This window comes from Salvelinus alpinus, chromosome 17, assembly GCF_045679555.1.
Source record: "Salvelinus alpinus chromosome 17, SLU_Salpinus.1, whole genome shotgun sequence".
Taxonomy (NCBI): domain Eukaryota; kingdom Metazoa; phylum Chordata; class Actinopteri; order Salmoniformes; family Salmonidae; genus Salvelinus; species Salvelinus alpinus.
The window spans coordinates 43,643,340-43,667,361 of record NC_092102.1 but is presented as its reverse complement, the minus strand read 5'-3'; the positions used below and the strand labels follow the sequence as shown (position 1 = coordinate 43,667,361).

The 24,022-nt window shown below is 44.6% G+C and overlaps 1 protein-coding gene across 6 annotated transcripts in view; it reads left to right on the top strand.

Moving 5' to 3' along the window:
• Positions 1 to 11,618: 11,618 nt before the first annotated feature.
• LOC139542995 (protein NDRG3-like) overlaps positions 11,619 to 24,022 on the top strand; it is a 60,827-nt gene continuing 48,423 nt past the window's right edge. For 2 of the 6 annotated variants that reach the window (XM_071349042.1, XM_071349041.1), the window contains exon 1: positions 11,619 to 11,864. The gene's annotated coding sequence lies outside the window, so the exon portion shown is untranslated. The remainder of the gene's footprint in view (positions 11,865 to 24,022) is intronic. The other 4 variants (XM_071349045.1, XM_071349043.1, XM_071349046.1 and 1 more) reach the window with 3 other exon arrangements.

Here is a 24,022-nt window from a genome sequence, read left to right as displayed (position 1 = left end):
AAAGTTTTGGTGGCGGTAATGATGACGCTTCTGTGGATATGAAACTTGCCTGCACGCGTGCGGGATGATGTCTGTCTCGTCATGGTAACGTTAGGCAGTTCAACACATACAACAACACAGAGTTACACATGGAGTAAAACAAACATACAGTCAATATTACAGTAGAAAAATAAGTCTATATACAATGTGAGCAAGTGAGGTGAGATAAGGGAGGTGAAGGCAAAGAAAAAGGCCATGGTGGCGAAGTAAATACAATATAGCAAGTAAAACACTGGAATGGTTGATTTGCAGTGGAGGAATGTGCAAAGAGATAGAAATAATGGGGTGCAAAGGAGCAAAATAAATAAATAAATAAATACAGTAGGGAAAGAGGTAGTTGTTTGGGATAAATTATAGATGGGCTATGTACAGGTGCAGTAATCTATGAGCTGCTCTGACAGCTGGTGCTTAAAGCTAGTGAGGGAGATAAGTGTTTTCAGTTTCAGAGATTTTTGTAGTTCGTTCCAGTCATTGGCAGCAGAGAACTGGAAGGAGAGGCGGCCAAAGGAAGAATTGGTTTTGGGGGTGACCAGAGAGATATACCTGCTGGAGCGTGTGCTACAGGAGGGTGCTGCTATGGTGACCAGCGAGCTGAGATAAGGCGGGTCTTTACCTAGCAGGGTCTTGTAGATGACCTGGAGCCAGTGGGTTTGGCGACGAGTATGAAGCGAGGCCCAGCCAACAAGAGTGTACAGGTCGCAGTGGTGGGTAGTATATGGGGCTTTGGTGACAAAACGGATGGCACTGTGATAGACTGCATCCAATTTATTGAGTAGGGTATTGGAGGCTATTTTGTAAATGACATCACCGAAGTCGAGGATTGGTAGGATGGTCAGTTTTACAAGGGTATGTTTGGCAGCATGAGTGAAGGATGCTTTGTTGCGGAATAGGAAGCCAATTCTAGATTTAAATTTGGATTGGAGATGTTTGATGTGAGTCTGGAAGGAGAGTTTACAGTCTAACCAGACACCTAGGTATTTGTAGTTGTCCACATATTCTAAGTCAGAGCCGTCCAGAGTAGTGATGTTGGACAGGCGGGCAGGTACAGGCGGGCAGGTGCAGGCAGCGATCGGTTGAATAGCATGCATTTAGTTTTACTTGCATTTAAGAGCAATATATTCGCTAGCTACAGCAACATAATTTGTTTAGGGAAAAGTTTCGAAACTCAAGTGAAGTGTAGTATATAATTGTATTTATTTGATTTGCTGCATAAGTGAAGTTAATGTTCTGTGTTCTCAGACTGTAGTTACTTACCGTAGGCAGTGAAAACCATAGTGAGAGCAGGCCTACGGGGCCCCGGGAAAGGAAATCACTGATTGACAGTGGCTGCATCCTATGAAACGTCTGTATCGACCTCCGTCATAAATTGTAACCAATCATTCATCGGCGGCAGTTGCTATCAGTAGAACGCGGAGACAAATTTTTCTTTTTACATTGGCAAATTATGGTTTTCACTGTTTTAACACAATTACGTTAAATGGCTGCATCCCGCTACCGGGATCGATATGACAGCAGCCAGATAAAGTGCAGGGCGCCAAATTCAAAAAACAGAAATCTCATAATTAAAATTCCTCAAACATACATGTGTCTTATATAATTTTAAAGGTATTCTTGTTGTTAATCCCACCAAAGTGTCCGATTTCAAATATGCTTTTCAGTGAAAGCACTACAAACGATTATGTTAGGTCACCATCAAACCACAATAAGCACAGCCATTTTTCCAGCGAAAGATAGCAGTCAGAAAAAGCAGAAATAGAGATAAAATGAATCACTAACCTTTGATTATCTTCATCAGATGACACTCATAGGACTTAATGTTACACAATACATGCATGTTTTGTTTGATAAAGTTCATATTTATAACAAAAAAATCTGAGTTTACATTGGCGCGTTAGATTCACTAGTTCCAAAAACATCCAGTGATAGTGCATAGCCACATCGTTTCAACAGAAATACTCATCATAAATGTAGATGATAATACAAGTTATACACATGGAATTATAGATATACCTCTCCTTAATGCAACCGCTGTGTCAGATTTTAAAAAAACTTTACGGAAAAAGCAAATCATGCAATAATCTGAGACGGCGCTCAGAACAATAGCCAAATTAGCTGCCATGTTGGAGTCAACAGAAACCAGAAAATACATGATAAATGTTTCCTTACCTTTGATGAACTTCATCAGAATGCAGTCCTAGGAATCCCAGGTCCACAATAAATGCTTGATTTGTTCGATAATGTCCGTTATTTATGTCCAATTAGCTACTTTGGTTCGCGCCTTCGGTAAACAATTGCAAAGTCAGAAAGGGCCTCCACTATAACGTGACGAAATGTCCAAAAGTTCCGTAACAGTCAGTAGAAACATGTCAAACGATGTACTGAATCAATCTTTAGAATGTTGTTAACATACATCTTGAATAACGTTCCAACCGGAAAATGTAATTGACTTCAGAAGAGCGATGGAACGGACGTCCTAAGTTGTTCGATGGAGTCGTCAAGACCGTTAAGCCAACCAAAGTAAAGCCATATAAGCTAGAGGTGAGAGCTCCATATGACTGTTGGTTCACAGAAGATGGTAGAAGATGTAGAAGATGGTTGCTCAGGTTATCTTAATGTTTTAAATGTTGTCTTGTGTAATAGAATGTGAAGGCCAGGGAGAGAGACATAACTCAAAGTGAGCAGAGCAATGGGAAAGATGAAGCCAAGGTGAACGGGAAAGCAGAGAGTTACAAATCTTGGCTCTGTCTGGGTGCAGTGGGCCACCGTAGCGCTGCGCCAGCTCCAGCAGGTCCTCAGTGCTCCTCAGGCTGTCCTGCAGCTCAGAGCCTCCCGGTGTCTCCACCATCAGCCTCTGCTCCACCGCTGGGTAGTACGCCCACGGCTGCTGGTAGCAGTGCTCACTGCTGATATAGGAAGCGTTCGAGTCCTAGAACGAGGTTGGGCTCTTCTGAACCCTGTTGGTGCTGCTCAGAGTGTGTTGAAATTCACGTTGCACTCAGCGTGTCGCCCACCTCCTCTCTGTCGTTGGCTGAGGTGAAGGGGCCCTGCTGGTCTCCATACTGCAGCTCCTACCCACCTCCTCTCTGTCGTTGGCTGAGGTGAAGGGGCCCTGCTGGTCTCCATACTGCAGCTCCTACCCAGCTCCTCGTCCTGCTTCCAGGGCTGGCGCTTCAGATCAGAGTGTGTCTGGGTCCTGTACAGAATGACAGAGAGGGGTGAGGGAGAATTCACATTCATTGAAGATGGATCATCCAAGAACCAGTCACACCCCAAATTGTGGAACATGATGTTTTTAGGAAGTATTTGCAGTAACTTTGATAGTACTCACTGGAGGATGCTAATCTTAAGATGTAGGCCGTTGAGCACGTCAAAGACGTGATGCACGTTGCACAGGAGCTGGTGAGTGCTGCCCTTACCACTGTCATCAGACCCAACACTCTTAACCACTAGAATACCTGCTGCCCTTACCACTGTCATCAGACCCAACACTCTTAACCACTAGACTACCTGCTGCCCTTACCACTGTCATCAGACCCAACACTCTTAACCACTAGACTACCTGCTGCCCTTACCACTGTCATCAGACCCAACACTCTTAACCACTAGAATACCTGCTGCCCTTACTATTGTCATCAGACCCAACACTCTTAACCACTAGACTACCCTTACCACTGTCATCAGACCCAACACTCTTAACCACTAGACTACCTGCTGCCCTTACCACTGTCATCAGACCCAACACTCTTAACCACTAGACTACCTGCTGCCCTTACCACTGTCATCAGACCCAACACTCTTAACCACTAGAATACCTGCTGCCCTTACCACTGTTATCAGACCCAACACTCTTAACCACTAGAATACCTGCTGCCCTTACCACTGTTAGCAGACCCAACACTCTTAACCACTAGAATACCTGCTGCCCTTACCACTTATCAGACCCAACACTCTTAACCACTAGAATACCTGCTGCCCTTACCACTGTTATCAGACCCAACACTCTTAACCACTAGAATACCTGCTGCCCTTACCACTGTTATCAGACCCAACACTCTTAACCACTAGAATACCTGCTGCCCTTACCACTTATCAGACCCAACACTCTTAACCACTAGAATACCTGCTGCCCTTACCACTGTTATCAGACCCAACACTCTTAACCACTAGAATACCTGCTGCCCTTACCACTTATCAGACCCAACACTCTTAACCACTAGAATACCTGCTGCCCTTACCACTGTTATCAGACCCAACACTCTTAACCACTAGAATACCTGCTGCCCTTACCACTGTTATCAGACCCAACACTCTTAACCACTAGAATACCTGCTGCCCTTACCACTTATCAGACCCAACACTCTTAACCACTAGAATACCTGCTGCCCTTACCACTGTCATCAGACCCAACACTCTTAACCACTAGAATACCTGCTGCCCTTACCACTGTCATCAGACCTAACACTCTTAACCACTAGAATACCTGCTGCCCTTACCACTGTTATCAGACCCAACACTCTTAACCACTAGACTACCTGCTGCCCTTACCACTGTTATCAGACCCAACACTCTTAACCACTAGAATACCTGCTGCCCTTACCACTTATCAGACCCAACACTCTTAACCACTAGAATACCTGCTGCCCTTACCACTGTCATCAGACCCAACACTCTTAACCACTAGAATACCTGCTGCCCTTACCACTGTTATCAGACCCAACACTCTTAACCACTAGACTACCTGCTGCCCTTACCACTGTCATCAGACCCAACACTCTTAACCACTAGAATACCTGCTGCCCTTACCACTGTTATCAGACCCAACACTCTTAACCACTAGAATACCTGCTGCCCTTACCACTGTTAGCAGACCCAACACTCTTAACCACTAGAATACCTGCTGCCCTTACCACTGTCATCAGACCCAACACTCTTAACCACTAGACTACCTGCTGCCCTTACCACTGTTATCAGACCCAACACTCTTAACCACTAGACTACCTGCTGCCCTTACCACTGTTATCAGACCTAACACTCTTAACCACTAGACTACCTGCTGCCCTTACCACTGTTATCAGACCCAACACTCTTAACCACTAGACTACCTGCTGCCCTTACCACTGTTATCAGACCCAACACTCTTAACCACTAGAATACCTGCTGCCCTTACCACTGTCATCAGACCTAACACTCTTAACCACTAGACTACCTGCTGCCCTTACCACTGTTATCAGACCCAACACTCTTAACCACTAGAATACCTGCTGCCCTTACCACTGTTATCAGACCCAACACTCTTAACCACTAGAATACCTGCTGTCCTTACCACTGTTATCAGACCCAACACTCTTAACCACTAGACTACCTGCTGCCCTTACCACTGTTATCAGACTCAACACTCTTAACCACTAGACTACCTGCTGCCCTTACCACTGTTATCAGACCTAACACTCTTAACCACTAGACTACCTGCTGCCCTTACCACTGTTAGCAGACCCAACACTCTTAACCACTAGAATACCTGCTGCCCTTACCACTTATCAGACCCAACACTCTTAACCACTAGAATACCTGCTGCCCTTACCACTGTTATCAGACCCAACACTCTTAACCACTAGAATACCTGCTGCCCTTACCACTGTTATCAGACCCAACACTCTTAACCACTAGAATACCTGCTGCCCTTACCACTTATCAGACCCAACACTCTTAACCACTAGAATACCTGCTGCCCTTACCACTGTTATCAGACCCAACACTCTTAACCACTAGAATACATGCTGCCCTTACCACTGTTATCAGACCCAACACTCTTAACCACTAGAATACCTGCTGCCCTTACCACTTATCAGACCCAACACTCTTAACCAATAGAATACCTGCTGCCCTTACCACTGTTATCAGACCCAACACTCTTAACCACTAGAATACCTGCTGCCCTTACCACTGTTATCAGACCCAACACTCTTAACCACTAGAATACCTGCTGCCCTTACCACTTATCAGACCCAACACTCTTAACCACTAGAATACCTGCTGCCCTTACCACTGTCATCAGACCCAACACTCTTAACCACTAGAATACCTGCTGCCCTTACCACTGTCATCAGACCTAACACTCTTAACCACTAGAATACCTGCTGCCCTTACCACTGTTATCAGACCCAACACTCTTAACCACTAGACTACCTGCTGCCCTTACCACTGTTATCAGACCCAACACTCTTAACCACTAGAATACCTGCTGCCCTTACCACTTATCAGACCCAACACTCTTAACCACTAGAATACCTGCTGCCCTTACCACTGTCATCAGACCCAACACTCTTAACCACTAGAATACCTGCTGCCCTTACCACTGTTATCAGACCCAACACTCTTAACCACTAGACTACCTGCTGCCCTTACCACTGTTATCAGACCTAACACTCTTAACCACTAGACTACCTGCTGCCCTTACCACTGTTATCAGACCCAACACTCTTAACCACTAGAATACCTGCTGCCCTTACCACTGTCATCAGACCTAACACTCTTAACCACTAGACTACCTGCTGCCCTTACCACTGTTATCAGACCCAACACTCTTAACCACTAGAATACCTGTTGCCCTTACCACTGTCATCAGACCTAACACTCTTAACCACTAGAATACCTGCTGCCCTTACCACTGTCATCAGACCCAACACTCTTAACCACTAGAATACCTGCTGCCCTTACCACTGTCATCAGACCTAACACTCTTAACCACTAGAATACCTGCTGCCCTTACCACTGTCATCAGACCCAACACTCTTAACCACTAGACTACCTGCTGCCCTTACCACTGTTATCAGACCTAACACTCTTAACCACTAGAATACCTGCTGCCCTTACCACTGTCATCAGACCCAACACTCTTAACCACTAGAATACCTGCTGCCCTTACCACTGTCATCAGACCCAACACTCTTAACCACTAGAATACCTGCTGCCCTTACCACTGTTATCAGACCCAACACTCTTAACCACTAGACTACCTGCTGCCCTTACCACTGTTATCAGACCTAACACTCTTAACCACTAGAATACCTGCTGCCCTTACCACTGTTATCAAACCCAACACTCTTAACCACTAGAATACCTGCTGCCCTTACCACTGTCAGACCCAACACTCTTAACCACTAGAATACCTGCTGCCCTTACCACTGTCATCAGACCCAACACTCTTAACCACTAGAATACCTGCTGCCCTTACCACTGTTATCAGACCCAACACTCTTAACCACTAGACTACCTGCTGCCCTTACCACTGTTATCAGACCCAACACTCTTAACCACTAGACTACCTGCTGCCCTTACCACTGTTATCAGACCTAACACTCTTAACCACTAGAATACCTGCTGCCCTTACCACTGTTATCAGACCTAACACTCTTAACCACTAGAATACCTGCTGCCCTTACCACTGTTATCAGACCCAACACTCTTAACCACTAGAATACCTGCTGCCCTTACCACTGTTATCAGACCTAACACTCTTAACCACTAGACTACCTGCTGCCCTTACCACTGTCATCAGACCCAACACTCTTAACCACTAGACTACCTGCTGCCCTTACCACTGTTATCAGACCTAACACTCTTAACCACTAGACTACCTGCTGCCCTTACCACTGTCATCAGACCTAACACTCTTAACCACTAGACTACCTGCCACCTATACCAATGTCTGTTCCATACCACTGTCATCAGACCCTATGTGGCACAGAGATTATTCATTATAGAGATACATTTAAATGATCCTGTTGAAGGAAGATACATTTTTACATGGATGTAAGTATGATGGAACTATTATTTATTCTTGCCATGTCTTCCTCACTCGGTTTCTCCCCTTTCTGCTCTTCCTGCTCCTCCTGCTCTTCCTCCTCCTGCTGCTCTTCCTCCTCCTCCTATCCCTCTGCAGTTTTGGAGAGTAGGCTGGACTACACAGGGGAACTGGAACCTCCTGACCCGTTGACCCGATTGCCTCAGCTCAAACATCGCATCAGACAGATGGTCACAGACCTGGGCACCGTGCATCAGATGTCCCTCTGCTCCTCCAACACATGAGTGCGCCACTGAGTTCAGCACTTCACCACAGAGACCTGGCTGGAGCAGGGCGTAGCAAGCAAGGCTACAGTACAAATGATGTGTGGGCAGGGTAGGGGAGTAACACAAACTGTCGTTAATCAGTTATTATACGAGCAAAACTATTGTAATCAGATTACAGATACTTTTGAAAAACTACATTACTTCTTGGATTACTTTTCAAATCAGAAAAAAATACATTATGACACCTTTCAGTTTTCTTAATGACATTCAATTCAGCATTTTAAAAAAGGCGCAAGTTTAAGTTTGTTCCAACTGAGCAAGTCTGACCGGATGTCAGAGACCACTATGATGACACACCAAATGCATTTGATGGATCCTTTTCTGTCTTCAGTCCAAAAGTAACTGAAAGTAATCAGATTGATAATGAGTTTAGATAATCCAAAAGTTACGTAACTGATTACAATTGTGGACAGGTAACTGTAACGGATTACATTTTTGAAAGTAACCTACAGTCCCCAACCCTGTGTGGGTTACAGGGACAGAGACGTTAACAGGGGATTCCTGACTGAGACACCTGCTACTACTGACGATTCGAGAATCAACAATATGAAATGTCTGGCAACCTGCATTCCTGCCACTGTGATGCAGGATGGATAGGACAGGCTACTTTTCTGAAATGTCTGGCAACCTGCATTCCTGCCACTGTGATGCAGGATGGATAGGACAGGCTACTTTTCTGAAATGTCTGGCACCTGCATTCCTGCCACGGTGAAGCAGGATGGATAGGACAGGCTACTTTTCTGAAATGTCTGGCAACCTGCATTCTTGCCAAGGTGAAGCAGGATGTATAGGACAGGCTACTTTTCTGAAATGAAAGAAAAATAAGAACAGAACATAACCATGTTCAACACTTTTAATTTAGTTTATTAATTCGACCATTTAAAAAAAAAAACAAGCACACATAAAACCTAAAAGCCATACATGCACATGAAACTTAGGTTTTTGATTGTAAGTCAACCCCTCCTAATAATGTAGTTCTTGCAATTAAATGTAAAACATGGTTAATACTTTGTTTTTGCTAACATAAATAATCTATATCCAACAGTGCTTTATGATTGGATGGTTTTGCTATAAGGTTCAAATATAGACCACTGTAGGCTTTTTTTTTCTAGTTAAATGTTTGTATAACATTACACATGTTTGTTCAATGTAAGCACATAGGATTACATATGTTTCAAATGCATATTTTTGATGAGTGTTTCAATGAAATGCATTTGGAAAAAATTGCTTAATAATGATGTTTTAAGATCATAAAAAATAAGGGTCACACTTTATTTGGATAGTCCGGATTTTCCATCTGTAGATGCTCTACAGATAGTATGGCCATCTTGTTGATAAGCAACCTAGCAAGGTTAGGTTTAGAATAAGGTTAGTGTTAGGGGTAGGGTTAGTAGATAGTTAGTTGAAATGTTACTGATAGTCTGTAGATCATCTACAGATGAACTATCCAAAAAGTCATACAAAAAAACAGAAGTAATTTTTAAAGGGAGGGGAAATATTTTCATATTTGCAAATATTGTCCTGTCTTTTGAATGTCCAGAATGTTCTTGAGAATAGATGGTATCTGGTTTCTTTCCTCATAGATATTGACGTAGTATAGTATACAAAGTTATTTAGAGGACATTGACAATATTAATGCTTTTGCAAACAAACAGTATATTTTGTGAATGTAAATACTTTGTTAAGATATTTCTCTTTGATTGAAATATTTAGTTGTGATGTTTGTTTTTTTGTTTCGTTTTTTGTTCTTATTTCATGTTTTTCCATGCGGGCACTGTGCTCTTATCCTTTTATATATTCTGATTCAGAATTTAATTTAGAATTTTTTTGATTGCATCTTTGTAATCAGTAAAGTAATGGTATGTATAGCACGTAGTCCATAGAGTATAGGACTGTGTCACAGTATATTTAGTACTGATATACGCAGTACATTGCCTGTGTATCCTTCCCTGGTGGGTAAAACTAGAGGATGTGTGTGTGCGTATATGTGTTGACTGGAGAGCAGTGGGGGAAAAGCAGATGGAGCCAGCCCAGCATATGGCCCCACAGTGTGTAGTCAGAAGACTCTGGAGTCCCTTATGGTAGTGCCACCCAGATTTTTATATTGGAATTAAAGTGCAGACCTCTGCGTTTCCTTGTACCATATCGGGAATATTACTTTGGTTTCTTTCTATTGTGCATTTTCTTAATCTTTGCATGTGAAATGGGTATTTTATTTAACTAGGCAAGTCAGTTAAGAACAAATTCTAATTTACAATGATGGCCTACCCCAGCCAAACCCTAACGACCCTGGGCCAATTGTGCGCCACCCTATGGGACTCCCAATCACGGCCGGTTGTGATACAGCCTGGAATCAAACCAGAGTCTGTAGTGATGCCTCTAGCACTGAGATGCAGTGCCTTAGACCACTGCGTGCCACTCTGAGCCCCAAATTGACATGTGACTTTGACCTGACCCATTTCAGAATGATTTGTTTTCCCTTACTGTTTGTTTCAATGGTTAAATAATACTTTATACTTCAGCACAAAAGGTGCATTTAATTATTATTCCCCAAGTTGCTAGCAACATTAGCTTACTACTGATGGTATTAGCTATGCAGATACTAAGCATAACTGACATGGATTCATTAATTTGAAGTACCAGAGATCTATAAAATCTTGCTAGCTACTGAGCGCACTGCCAGTAAATTATATTCGCAACGATGTTCACGCTGTGTGTTGGTTTCACTGCTTTGCTCACCTCGCTCCACCCGCTCACTTCTGGTGAGTTTTGCACTTTAGCTGTTTTAGTAAACGCATCAACTACTCTCATTAAGCTAACTTCCCACATTTTAATTAACAGCCATTTAACCAGAAATTTCCATTTATTGCACATTCTAATCATGTATTTATTTAACTAGAAAAGTCAGTTAAAAACAAATTCTAATTTACAATAATGGCCTACCCCAGCCAAACCCTAACGACGCTGGGCCAATTGTGCGCCGCCCTATGGGACTCCCAATCACGGTCGGTTGTAATACAGCCTGGAATCAAACCAGGGTCTATAGTGGCCCCTCTAGCAAATTGACGTTTGATGTGACCCATTTCAGAATGATTTATTTTCCCTTACTGTTTGTTTCAATGGTTAATAATATTTTATATTTCAGCTGTATGTTGGCAGCGTCAGATTTATCAATGTCAGTTTTTTTAATGTATTAGATTTTGTCATGAGAGGACTGAGATTTTTTAAGAAATAATTATTTAATATTTCCATGCATGAAAATAAACATTTTTATTTATCTAAATTACGTGTTGTCTGTACGTTGTGTTACTCTTGGAACATTATAATTCAGACTAGCAAGCATATGATATGCAAATTCACGATTTTACATTGCCAAGAATCAGTCTAGGGAAAGTAGCTAGGTCAATACCAGTATTCATTTTTAGATAAAATAAAACTGATTCAGATACAAAGCAACACGGCTGAAGGAAGTCACAGTATACCTCCTATCACTCACACTGGTCATCCTCTAGGGTCGGTGAATGGAAATTCATTCGAGTTGGCCACCATTTACACGTTGAAGGGTCCGCCTTTAATGTGTCAGATCAGCGTGGTGGTGGTTTCAGTTGGTACATTGTTGGTATCAAGCGGTTCGAGCACTACGAGACCGCCAGTCCGACTGCTATTTCCATTGTTTTATCAAAAATCAACGGGTGAGTAACATGGTGCAAAAGGTACATTCTCGGATATAAATTGTGTAGCTAAGACATTTGTATGGCAGTTGCTGATTTTCTTAGCCAAAGCAAAGGTTTGGTAAAGTGCGTTGTTCTTAGCTAGACAACGTTAGCGAGCTGCTAACGGTAGTTAACTAATTGTAGCTAGCTAGTTCAACGTTAATTGATTAAGCTAGTTATCTATGAAGCCTAGCGTAATCCTTATAATTAATTTGGTTTGATAACATTTTCACACATGTTTTAATAGCTAAACGTTACTGTTTAACTTGGCTAGTTAACGACCATTGGACCAGCAGAGAGTGGTTGGAAGAGTAGCATGTCTGGTGTAATCCTAGCTAAAGTTAGCTAGCCAGGACTTGAGATGCTAACTAGTCACCCCAAACCGTTAGTTATAGCTATCTTGGGTGTGTATGTATAGTTAGTGTGATACTGAATGAATGATTTCACATTAAGAATCAGAACACGGCAAGGGATTTAGGGAGATGGACTGTCAATGTTTAGTTACAGAGAAAGAAGCAAGTCCTTGGCAGAAGAACCATGCCCTTTAAACATAGCTGTCCCTTTGATTGTGTATTCGTGCTGCTAACCTAGATTCCCAAAATACAGAGATTAACAACACAAACAAAGGCCAGCAAAACCATGAGATTAGTGACAGCTGTTTAGGAGTCCAGATGGCCTCTGCAACCCTACAGTAAACCTACACACAAATTATGGCGTTCTGTTCAGACAGAGACCAGAGACTAACATTGAGGGTTGAATTGTGCTTCGTCCCTGTACGTAATCTGCAGCCCTTGGATTTATGTACTTCTTTAAACTGTGTTAATCGATATGTACTTTTTATAATGTACACTACTGCTTCGAAATTGCTATAAAGGAACTGTGGAATTTACGCTCTTTCCAAGACAGCTGAGTTCTGTTGGCAATGGCAAGAGATGATGCCCCCCCCAGGGCTGCTGAAACAAGCAAAGCCTTCTAATGTACTTGAGCTGGATTTTCCAGGTTTCTGTTTTTGTGTGTTACATACAACAGCTGCTGCACAGCCAAGGTGCGGGACAGTTCTCTCCATCCTTGGTTCTATTTCTGTGGCTGTCCCTGGGGAAGTCTTTGCCAAGCTCTGCTGGAGGGGAGGGGAAGAAGGCACCACTACTGTATGTAAACAATGGTGAACATTGTATCCCCTGGGCCCGAGTTCCATTCAATGTGGTTTTGGTTTATTCAATTTGTTTTTGTCCTGTTAATAACTGCTAGGGGGTTGGTTGATGTCTGTAATTTAGATAATTGTGATTAAGCAATGTAATGACAGCAACCAACCTCAATATTACACTCAAGGACCACGTGCAATTGCACGTTACACAGTTGAGATTGAGGTTATCATCCTAAAGTTCCAACATCTTTTATGATTGTGCATCAGCTACTGTGTGGATGGGCGCTAGCTGGCGTATTAAAAATGCTAGCAGACACTCGGCCCTCCGTGGAATGAGTTTGACAGCTGTGATGTAGACCGTCATGAAAGTAAAATAACCGCTATAACCATTTCTTTACGAACAGCCGACTGAAGACCGGAAGGCCAGGCATTCGTGCGGTTGAGTCTGTTTCTGTGATAACATGGACTCTTAGTAACGTAATAACTTTTGTTTTCCCTTGCTGAAACAAGAAAGGTGTTTTAGCAAACAATGAATAGAATGGGCTTGGAACCTCTAACCCTGCCGATTTGACTGGTAAACTCATGAGCTGTGTTCTTATACTCATACTAACCATACTATTTGTTATGTAAATTGAGTATGTAGTATGCTTATTGGCCATAGTATGGATATATTTAGTATGCCAAAAGTTCCAGGCAGTATATTAATTAGTTGTCTAACTAACTCACCAACATTTATTGATTTGATTATTCACGTCATTCTTAGCTAAATGGTTTATTCGTTGTTAATTCTGTCTATCTACTCCGATTTCAGAGCACTCTCGTCTGTGTGCCAGAGCGCAGAATAACTGATGAATTTACGAATGCTCAACACCTGGTTGAATATAGCTGGTGTCTGTAAACATCGGCAAATTTTTGGGGGATTAAATTGTTGCCAGCAGCACAGTTAGTCACCAGCGCTCTGGTTAACATGAAAGCAGCCTAACCAGCTCTGCTAGGGCGGGTAAATTGGTCAGAGTAAGGTGTTCTCTTATTTGTGTCTAGAAGTAGCTAGCCAACGTTAGCCTGTTAGCTTGGGTGCTTGACTGCTGTTGTGAGGTCAGAACCCTCGGATCAACCCTACTCCTCAGCCAGAGCGTCCAGAATGAGGTCAGAACCCTCGGATCAACCCGACTCCTCGACTAGAGGAGTCCAGTATGAGGTCAGAACCCTCGGATCAACCCTACTCCTCAGCCAGAGCGTCCAGTATGAGGTCAGAACCCTCGGATCAACCCTACTCCTCGGCCAGAGGAGTCCAGTATGAGGTCAGCACCCTCGGATCAACCCTACTCCTCGACTAGAGGAGTCCAGTATGAGGTCAGAACCCTCGGATCAACCCTACTCCTCGACTAGAGGAGTCCAGTATGAGGTCAGAACCCTCGGATCAACCCTACTCCTCGGCCAGAGGAGTCCAGTATGAGGTCAGAACCCTCGGATCAACCCTACTCCTCGACTAGAGGAGTCCAGTATGAGGTCAGAACCCTCGGATCAACCCTACTCCTCGACTAGAGGAGTCCAGTATGAGGTCAGAACCCTCGGATCAACCCTACTCCTCGGCCAGAGGAGTCCAGTATGAGGTCAGAACCCTCGGATCAACCCTACTCCTCGGCTAGAGGAGTCCAGTATGAGGTCAGAACCCTCGGATCAACCCTACTCCTCGGCCAGAGGAGTCCAGTATGAGGTCAGGACCATCGGATCAACCCTACTCCTCGGCCAGAGGAGTCCAGTATGAGGTCAGGACCCTCGGATCAACCCTACTCCTCGACCAGAGGAGTCCAGTATGTGGTCAGGACCCTCGGATCAACCCTACTCCTCGGCCAGAGGAGTCCAGTATGAGGTCAGGACCCTCGGATCAACCCTACTCCTCGGCCAGAGGAGTCCAGTATGAGGTCAGAACCCTCGGATCAACCCTACTCCTCGACTAGAGGAGTCCAGTATGAGGTCAGAACCCTCGGATCAACCCTACTCCTCGACTAGAGGAGTCCAGTATGAGGTCAGAACCCTCGGATCAACCCTACTCCTCGGCCAGAGGAGTCCAGTATGAGGTCAGAACCCTCGGATCAACCCTACTCCTCGACCAGAGGAGTCCAGTATGAGGTCAGAACCCTCGGATCAACCCTACTCCTCGGCCAGAGGAGTCCAGTATGAGGTCAGAACCCTCGGATCAACCCTACTCCTCGACTAGAGGAGTCCAGTATGAGGTCAGAACCCTCGGATCAACCCTACTCCTCGACCAGAGGAGTCCAGTATGAGGTCAGAACCCTCGGATCAACCCTACTCCTCGGCCAGAGGAGTCCAGTATGAGGTCAGAACCCTCGGATCAACCCTACTCCTCGACTAGAGGAGTCCAGTATGAGGTCAGAACCCTCGGATCAACCCTACTCCTCGACTAGAGGAGTCCAGTATGAGGTCAGAACCCTCGGATCAACCCTACTCCTCGACTAGAGGAGTCCAGTATGAGGTCAGAACCCTCGGATCAACCCTACTCCTCGACTAGAGGAGTCCAGAATGAGGTCAGAACCCTCGGATCAACCCTACTCCTCGGCTAGAGGAGTCCAGTATGAGGTCAGAACCCTCGGATCAACCCTACTCCTCGACTAGAGGAGTCCAGTATGAGGTCAGCACCCTCGGATCAACCCTACTCCTCGGCCAGAGGAGTCCAGTATGAGGTCAGGACCCTCGGATCAACCCTACTCCTCGACTAGAGGAGTCCAGTATGCGCTCCGACAGCAAAAAGCTCTGAATTTACGAATGGACAATCTGACTGCTCTGGATTTACGTACGCCCAGAGCCACTCTGGCACTCCAGATTGAATTTACAAACACCCAAAATCGTCAAATGCCTAGCTAGTCATTAGTTATGCTAACAAGCTAGCAAGAGTATCAACTTCTGGCAGACAGGCGACTAGTATGCTCAACTGAAACGATACCGTTTGTTTACAGTATACTAAAATGAAGTAATAGTATGTAGTAGATACTCATTAAGTATACAGTATGTTAGTATGGGTATTTGAACACAGCTATGGTTACACTCACAATGACTGCCTGGTATTGTGATGCCATAATGTCCATGGTAATGTTGAATCCTCATTCAAATGATGTTAGCTGATATGGCTCATGGAATGGAATGTAGTTTTTGTGATGTCAGTTGAGTTGAATCAAAAAATCACAGCACATATTGATGGGTACACTCCTTGCTTTTACTTCCTGCTTTGCTCCTAAGTGTACACTCGCTACGGCCGCCAGTCCACCCATTATGCTGTCATTGACTTGAATGGGGACTCCTGGTCTATTCATTCTATTTCTATGGCAGTGCATGCGGTCAGGAAAGGAGAATATGTGAGTGTAAATGATTTGTTGTTGCTATTCGAATGGTTATCACGGAGCCCGTGGTCATTTGGCTGGACAATTACCGTCATACAAAATTCCATGACCGTCACTGTCCGAGCAGCAGCACTGCAGAGATGCCTGGTAAAGAGCTGCGCAGTGGCATTACCAATTAGGCTACCCAAACAAGACTGGTTTGAGCGGGTGTTGTATCACAGAACAGAGAAAGCACTGGCTGCTCCCTGATATTGTGTCGGCCTATATGCAGGGCACCTTTGTAAAATAGATATTGGTTTCTATGGGACTCCCTGCTAAAATAAAGGTGAAATAAAAAAATAATGGCTGATTTCTATATTTAGATATTTTTTCCTTACTAAATCACAAACTTGGCTGAGTATAACCCAGGAGGAACAGGTCCCTTGGCTGTGTATTAGTAAGCACAGTTACTCAGGTAGAGAGGGTGGGGAATACAAAGCAGTGCAAAGGAAGGAGCTAACATCAAATGCTAGTTACCCAGCCCAACGGCTCATAAAGAATATTCTGTCAGAGGTTTTTGCTTGCCGTTTGGATAGCCTTATTACCTCCTGTGGCTTGTCCTGGCTGCTTGGTCACGGTCCCCTAGCCAGGCTACTCTCCCTCTCCTTACTGTGTTGCCAGGAATGAACTATTCTCCTAGCAAAACCAGTGTCTCCATTTCCCCCCCCCCCCCTAGCTCTTCTCTCTTTGGAAGCAGATGTCACCCTCATCTGCTCCGTTGCGTCTTGAATACCAACCTCAATATGTAATGGAGACGAGTCACGAGTGAGTCACTTTGCAGTGCTCAGCCTGCCAACCTTATTCTCCTAGTATTGTGGCTGGCGCCCATACAGACTCTCCATTAGCTGACCATCAGTAGGAGACACCGATGCCTGACCTGGCAGCTCTCCACAGGTGAATCCCTGTGAAACCAGTGCCAGAGGAGAGCCAGACCTTGGGGGCTGCACTGGAATAAAAGAAACCTGAATGTTAGTTGTTTAGTCACTTTAGTGTGGGTTTGTGAGATACTTGGATGGAGTTGGTGACCTTGAGCTTGCTGGAGTGATGTGAGCTTATAGTCCCTGTGCCCAAGAATGCCAAGGTAACCTGTCTAAATGACTATCTCCCCGTAGAACTCACATCTTTAGCCTCGACATGCTTTGAAAGGCTGGTCATGGCTCAACACCATCATTCCAGACACCCTGGACCCACTCCAATTCACACACTGCCCCAACTGATCCACAGATGATGCAATCTCTATTACTCTCCACACTGCCCCTCCCACCTGGACAAGAGGACCACTTGTGTGAGAATGCTGTTCATTGACTACAGCTCAGCTCCAAGCTCATCACTAAGCTCAGGAACATGGGACTGAACAACTGGATCCTGGACTTCCTGACGGGCCGCCCCCAGGTGGTGAGGGTAGGCAACAACACATCTGCCACACAGACCCTCAACACGAGGGGCCCCTCAGGGTGTGTGCTTAGTCCCCTCCTGTACTCCATGTTCACCCACGACTATGTGAATGAGCATGACTCCAAAACCTTTAAAGTTTGCTGACGAGACAAGTGGTAGGCCTGACCGCCAACGACTATGCGCACGCCCCTTTGATCATTCCTTAGTGATGTGGACACTGGGAACTTGACTCGCTCCACATCGTCAGAGCTGTGGTGGAGCTGGTCAAGAGCTTCAAGTTTCCAGTGTCCACGTCACTAAGGAATGATCATGGTCCACACACACCAACACAGTCGTGAAGAAGGCATAACAATGCCTCTTCCCCCTCAGGAGGCTGAAAATATTTGGCATGGATCCTCAAAGTTCTACAGCTGCACCATTGAGAACATCTTGACTGGCTGCATCACGGCGTGGTATGGGAACTGCTTGGCATCCGACCGCAAGGCACTACAGAGGGTGGTACGTATGGCCCAGTAAATCACTGGGGCTGAGCTCCCTGCCATCCAGAACCTCTATAGCAGATGGTGTCAGAAGGCCCCTAAAAATGTTCAGACTCCAGCCACCCAAGTCATAGACTGTTCTCTCTGCTACCGCACGGGAAGCGGTACCAATAGGACCCTGAACAGCTTCTCCCCCCAAGCCATAAGACTGCTAAATAACTACCCGGACTATCTGCATTCATCCTTTTTGCACCCACTCTTTTGACTCCTCACATACTCTGCTGCTACTATTTTTATATATCCTCTTGCCTAGTCACTTACCTATATGTACATATCTACCTCAATTACCTTGTACCCCTGCACATTGACTCGGTACTGGTACCCGGGTATATAGCCAAGTTGTCGTTACTTATTGTGTATTATTTTTCTCTGTGTTGTTGGGAAGGGCCCGTGAGGAAGCATTTCACTGTTAGTCTACATGTATTCTATGCGACACATACAATTTGATTTGATCCCCTGCACTGCTGCAGAGAGGCTGTTGAATATTACATGTGATACACTGGTGTAGCATCGGAGTTTCTGTCTCCTCCAAATTCCAGCCCTGCAATTATCCCCATGGACCTGCTGCATCTGTGGAATGACAGTTCAGTCCTCCTTTTTGAAATAAACTCAAAGACAAAGGGGTTAAATAAGGCTCCCTTTGTTAGTGTCTTCCCCTCTGTACAATGCGACGTTAATGGAAACCACCCACACACACAGCTGAGACTCGGTGTGTGTGTATAAATGAGCCTAGAGAGCCCTGGGCTTTGTCATCACTTTCTCTCCCCCCCTGGCCTCCATGCATCTTTAATACAGTATAGTGACAGTGTGGATATCATATTAGGCCTTACACTGGGTCCATCTATTTAAGTAGCCGTGGTTGACAGACGGAACGGCGGTCACCTGGCTGTTTTACACTCACTGATCTGTTTGTAGCCTGGTGTGTGTATGACCATTGTGTTTTCTCTCCGCCCAGACAGCTTCCAACATGGAACAATTTATTCATTTTTTTGCCAAGAAGTACGTGGCACACTAGGACTAAATCTGGTGTTGTGAAATCTGTTTCGATACTCTAAGGTAAACGTGAGAAGAGGGGGGGGGAAAGTATTAAACTTTAAACTGCAATTTTTTTATTTCATAGTTTTAAAGAAAGAAAAAAAAATGCCGTGAATTTCACAAAACAGATATGGTCCTACATATGACCGGTAGGGGGTGATTCAGTTCAATGTACCTCAGTCCAGGCTACCAGACGGTGCTCACCTTATTGCTGTCCCCCACCCACTCAGCAACCATGGTAGGTCGTGCTGTTTTTTTAGGTTCTCTGCTGTGTGCCTCCCCCATGTTCTCAGGTCAGTACATGGGACTTCATATCCCACTTCTCATCCGTGTGATGGCTCGCTGCAGTGATGTATGAAGCGTGTTCATATGCAGCCAACAATCTGTTGTTAACGCATATGGTGTTTGATAGCTTGCGCTTTGTACTTGTAGAGCAATCATTGTACAATCTCTCAATCCAGACCATCACATTTTTTTTTTCATGGCATCTTGTAGTCGGGCGTAGATATGCCATCAGGCATTGAAGCCAACATCCTCTACCATTGGCTGCATGTCAACTGCAATCTTTTCTGTAATCAACGCTGTGATTTTGTCACTCCGTCCCTCATCGCCTCTGTCTGTTTGTGTCTCACCGTGCCTCCCTTTCAGATGGTTGAGCATTGCACCTGTACTGCCACTGTAGCTCATTTCCACCTCCTAAAGTTTCACCACCTTCTCATTTAACTACTCAAAGTATTGTCCATTGGCCATACAGGACTTTGCTTCCCTTTCTCACTCTCTGCCATTTTTCCAACTGTGAACAACGACGACGCTTTATAACCGTGGTAAATCATGTGAAAGATGCTTATCTCTTAACGTTACAGCATTGTTGCGTTAGGCATTTTCTGCAATTTAAATGTTTCCCTTTTATGATAATGATGATCAGAACCTGTTAGTGGTAGTTTCGTGATAACTGCACTGTGACATTTAAAAAATAAAAACAGTTTTTCAGTTCAGGATTTTTTTCCTAAAGGTTAACAATCCCAATTTCGTTTAAACGTTCACACCCCTACTGTGAGGTGTCATTATCTAGGCTAAAATGTGGACAAAGTGGGAAGCAATTGAAGAGTGTTAACCAGGTTGTGAATAAATGGCTCAGCGGTGTCAAACTAATTCTCATGGAGAGGTGTGTGTGTGTGTGTGTGTGTGTGTGTAGTTACTTTAATCAGTAAATGGCCTGTGTGTTTCCTTAGTCTGTCTGGATCAGAGCACAGCAAAGCGTCATGTAGGAGTGACGTCACCTGACGTAAGACAATGAGAGTGAATTACAGTTGGTTTGAATTGAAACCGTTAACTCAGGAGGTGACAGGGAAGACGTACATATTATCTCCCACAGAAATATAACCCCCTGCCAGAATGTTATAATGATGTCAATGGAAGATGCTCTAAGGATTAGGAAATGAAAAAAGTTAGAGTAAATCTGTGATGCCCTAACCGCAGGGGCTCTGGTGCTTGCATCTGTTGCCAGTCATGCAGTGGCAGCTAGACAGACTGCCAGTTGGACTAGTTATTGGCAGCCCATCTTTATTCCCTTGTGTTGTGCCACAAACTTACCCCAAATGTGCAATGGAACAGTCGGACTGGTCTGACAAATGCCCAGACTGCTGAACATTTTTGGGGGTCACTGGACCGGGTCCCCTAACCCAAGGATCTGAAACCTAAGCCTGTACTGTTCCCTGGGCCCCTCTGTCACAGTTTTTTTAAAATATTTTTTATTCTAAGCACAGATGCAGACTGCCAGTGGTCCAGGAGAGAAGTTCTCATGGGCTTTGACTGCACATGCTGGGTCCAGTGAAGGGAGGTAATTACCCACTAGCATGGCCAGAGTGGTGCTGTCCCTCCACCGCTCCCAGACTCTGTTCCCCCTGTGGCCTGTCTGCTGCCCAGGCCTGCAGGGCAGTGTGACAGAGACCATCAGCCCTGTGATTAGGCTCCCAGATTACTCCAGCAGCTCCCTGAGCCACGCCCAGCTCCCAGAGCTACAACCACCTGCTGCACGTTACTTGCCCTCTTCCTCCATCTATCATAGGAGGTTGGTGGCACCTTAATTGGGGAGGACGGGCTTGTGGTAATGGCTTGAGTGGAATGGTATCAAACACATGGTATCTGATGCCATTCCATTCACTCCGTTCCAGATATTATTATGAGTCGTCCTCCCCTCAGCTACCTCCAAGATTGTGGGGGCTGCTTTGTTAGATTTCAGTGCGGCTTTTGACATTATCGATCATAGTCTGTTGCTGGACAAACATATGTGTTATGGCTTAACACCTCCTGCTATATTGTGGATAAAGAGTTACATGTCTAACAGAACACAGAGCGTGTTCTTTAATGGAAACCTCTCCAACAAAATCCAGGTAAAGTCAGGAATTCCGCAGGGCAGCTGTCTAGGCCCCTTTACATTTTTCAATCTTTACTAACAACATGCCTTTGAGTAAAGCCAGTATGTCTATCCATGCGGATGACTCAACACTATACATGTCAGCTACCACAGGGACTGAAATGACTGCAGCACTTAACGAAGAGCTGCAGTTCGTTTCAGAATGGGTGGCAAGGAATAAGTTAGTATTTCAAAAACTAAAAGCATTGTATTTGGGACAAAGCATCCACTAAACCTCAACTAAATCTTGTAATGTGGTAATTGAGCAAGTTGAGGAGACTAAACTGCTTGGACTAACCCAGGATTGGAAACTGTCATGGTCAAAACATATCCATACAACAGTAGCTAGGATGGGGAGCAGTCTGTCCATAATAAAACGCTACTCTGCTTTCTTAACAGCACTATCAACAAGGCAGGTCCTAGGTTTGTTGCACCTGGACTACTGTTCAGTCGTGTGGTCAGGTGCCACAGAGGGACTTAAGAAAATTGCAATTGGCTCAGAACAGGGCAGCGCGACTGGCCCTTGGACGTACACAGAGCGCTAACATGAGTAATATGCATGTCAATCTCTCCTGGTTCAAAGTGGAGGACAGATTGACTTCATCACTGCTTGTATTTGTAAGGGGTATTGACATGTTGAATGCACAGAGCTGTCTGTCTGAACTACTGGCACACAGATCCGGCACTCATGCGTACCCCACAAGACATGCCACCATAAGTCTCTTCACAGTCCCCAAGTCCAGAACAGACTATGAGAGGCGCACAGTACTACATAGAGCCATGACTACATGGAACTCTATTCCACATCAAGTATCTCATGCAAGCAGTAAAATGTAATTTAATGTTTTAAATACACCTTATGGAACAGCGGGGACCATGAAGCTACAGATAGGCACAGACTCATGCATACATACACATGATAACATACGCACTATACACACGTACACATGGATTTTGTGTTGTAGATATGTGGTAGTAGAGTACGGGCCTGAGGGCACACACTTAATGTGTTGTAATGTTTAAAAAACTATAACTGCCTTTATGTTGCTGGACCCCAGGAAGAGTAGACAGCAGCTAATGTGGGTCCATAATAAATACACTGCCACCTACACTGAGTGTACAAAACATTTAAGGACCTCTTCCTAATATTGAGTTGCACCCCCCCTGAAAGGGTTCCACAGGGATGCTGGTCAACGTTGTGTCAAGTTGGATGGACGTCCTTTGGATGGTGAACCATTTTTGATACACACGGGAACTGTTTAAGGTGAAGAATGCAGCAGCGGTGCAGTTCTTGACACAAACCGCTGTGCCTGGCACCTACCACCAAACCCCGTTCAAAGGCACTTCAATCTTTTGTCTCGCCCTCAATGCCACACATACACAATCCATATCTCAAATGTTTCAAGGGTTAAAAATCCTTCTTTAACCTCTCTCTTCCCCTTCATCTACACTGATTTTTGAAGTGGATTCATCAAGTGACATCAATAAGGGATAATAGATGTCAGTCTGTCATGGAAAGAGCAGATGTTGTTAACATTTTGTACACTCAGTGTATATATCTTGTATTTGCTTCTCTCGTTTTTCCGTCCCATCTTTTATCATTTCGGTTCATCTTCATTTCCCTTTTTCGATGAATACAGGCAGGTCCTTAATATTTTAATTGTGTGTTTGGGGAATGGGGATAACCAATGATATCTCTTCTCGCACCTGATGACGAAGATTGGTCACCATGGCAACTTAGGTTCCGTTCGGGCAGATGTTGCGCTGGGTGGGTGGGGGGAATTGGGGGAGCTGGGCCATGGCTCTCTGTCTGAGAAATCGGGTTAGGAGTTGCCATGATCTGTCTCTCAATAAGACTAATCAGATCTGCATGTCTGTGTCTCTGTATGGCTGTATGTGTATCTCTTATCGCTGCATGTCTGTATCTCTGTATGGCTGTATGTGTATCTCTATCGCTGCATGTCTGTTTCTCTGTATGGCTGTATGTGTATCTATCGCTGCATGTCTGTATCTCTGTATGGCTGTATGTGTATCTCTATCGCTGCATATCTGTATCTCTGTATGGCTGTATGTGTTTCTCTATCGCTGCATGTCCGTGTATCTCTGTATGGCTGTATGTGTATCTCTATCGCTGCATGTCTGTTTCTCTGTATGGCTGTATATGTATCTCTATCGCTGCATGTCTGTTTCTCTGTATGGCTGTATGTGTATCT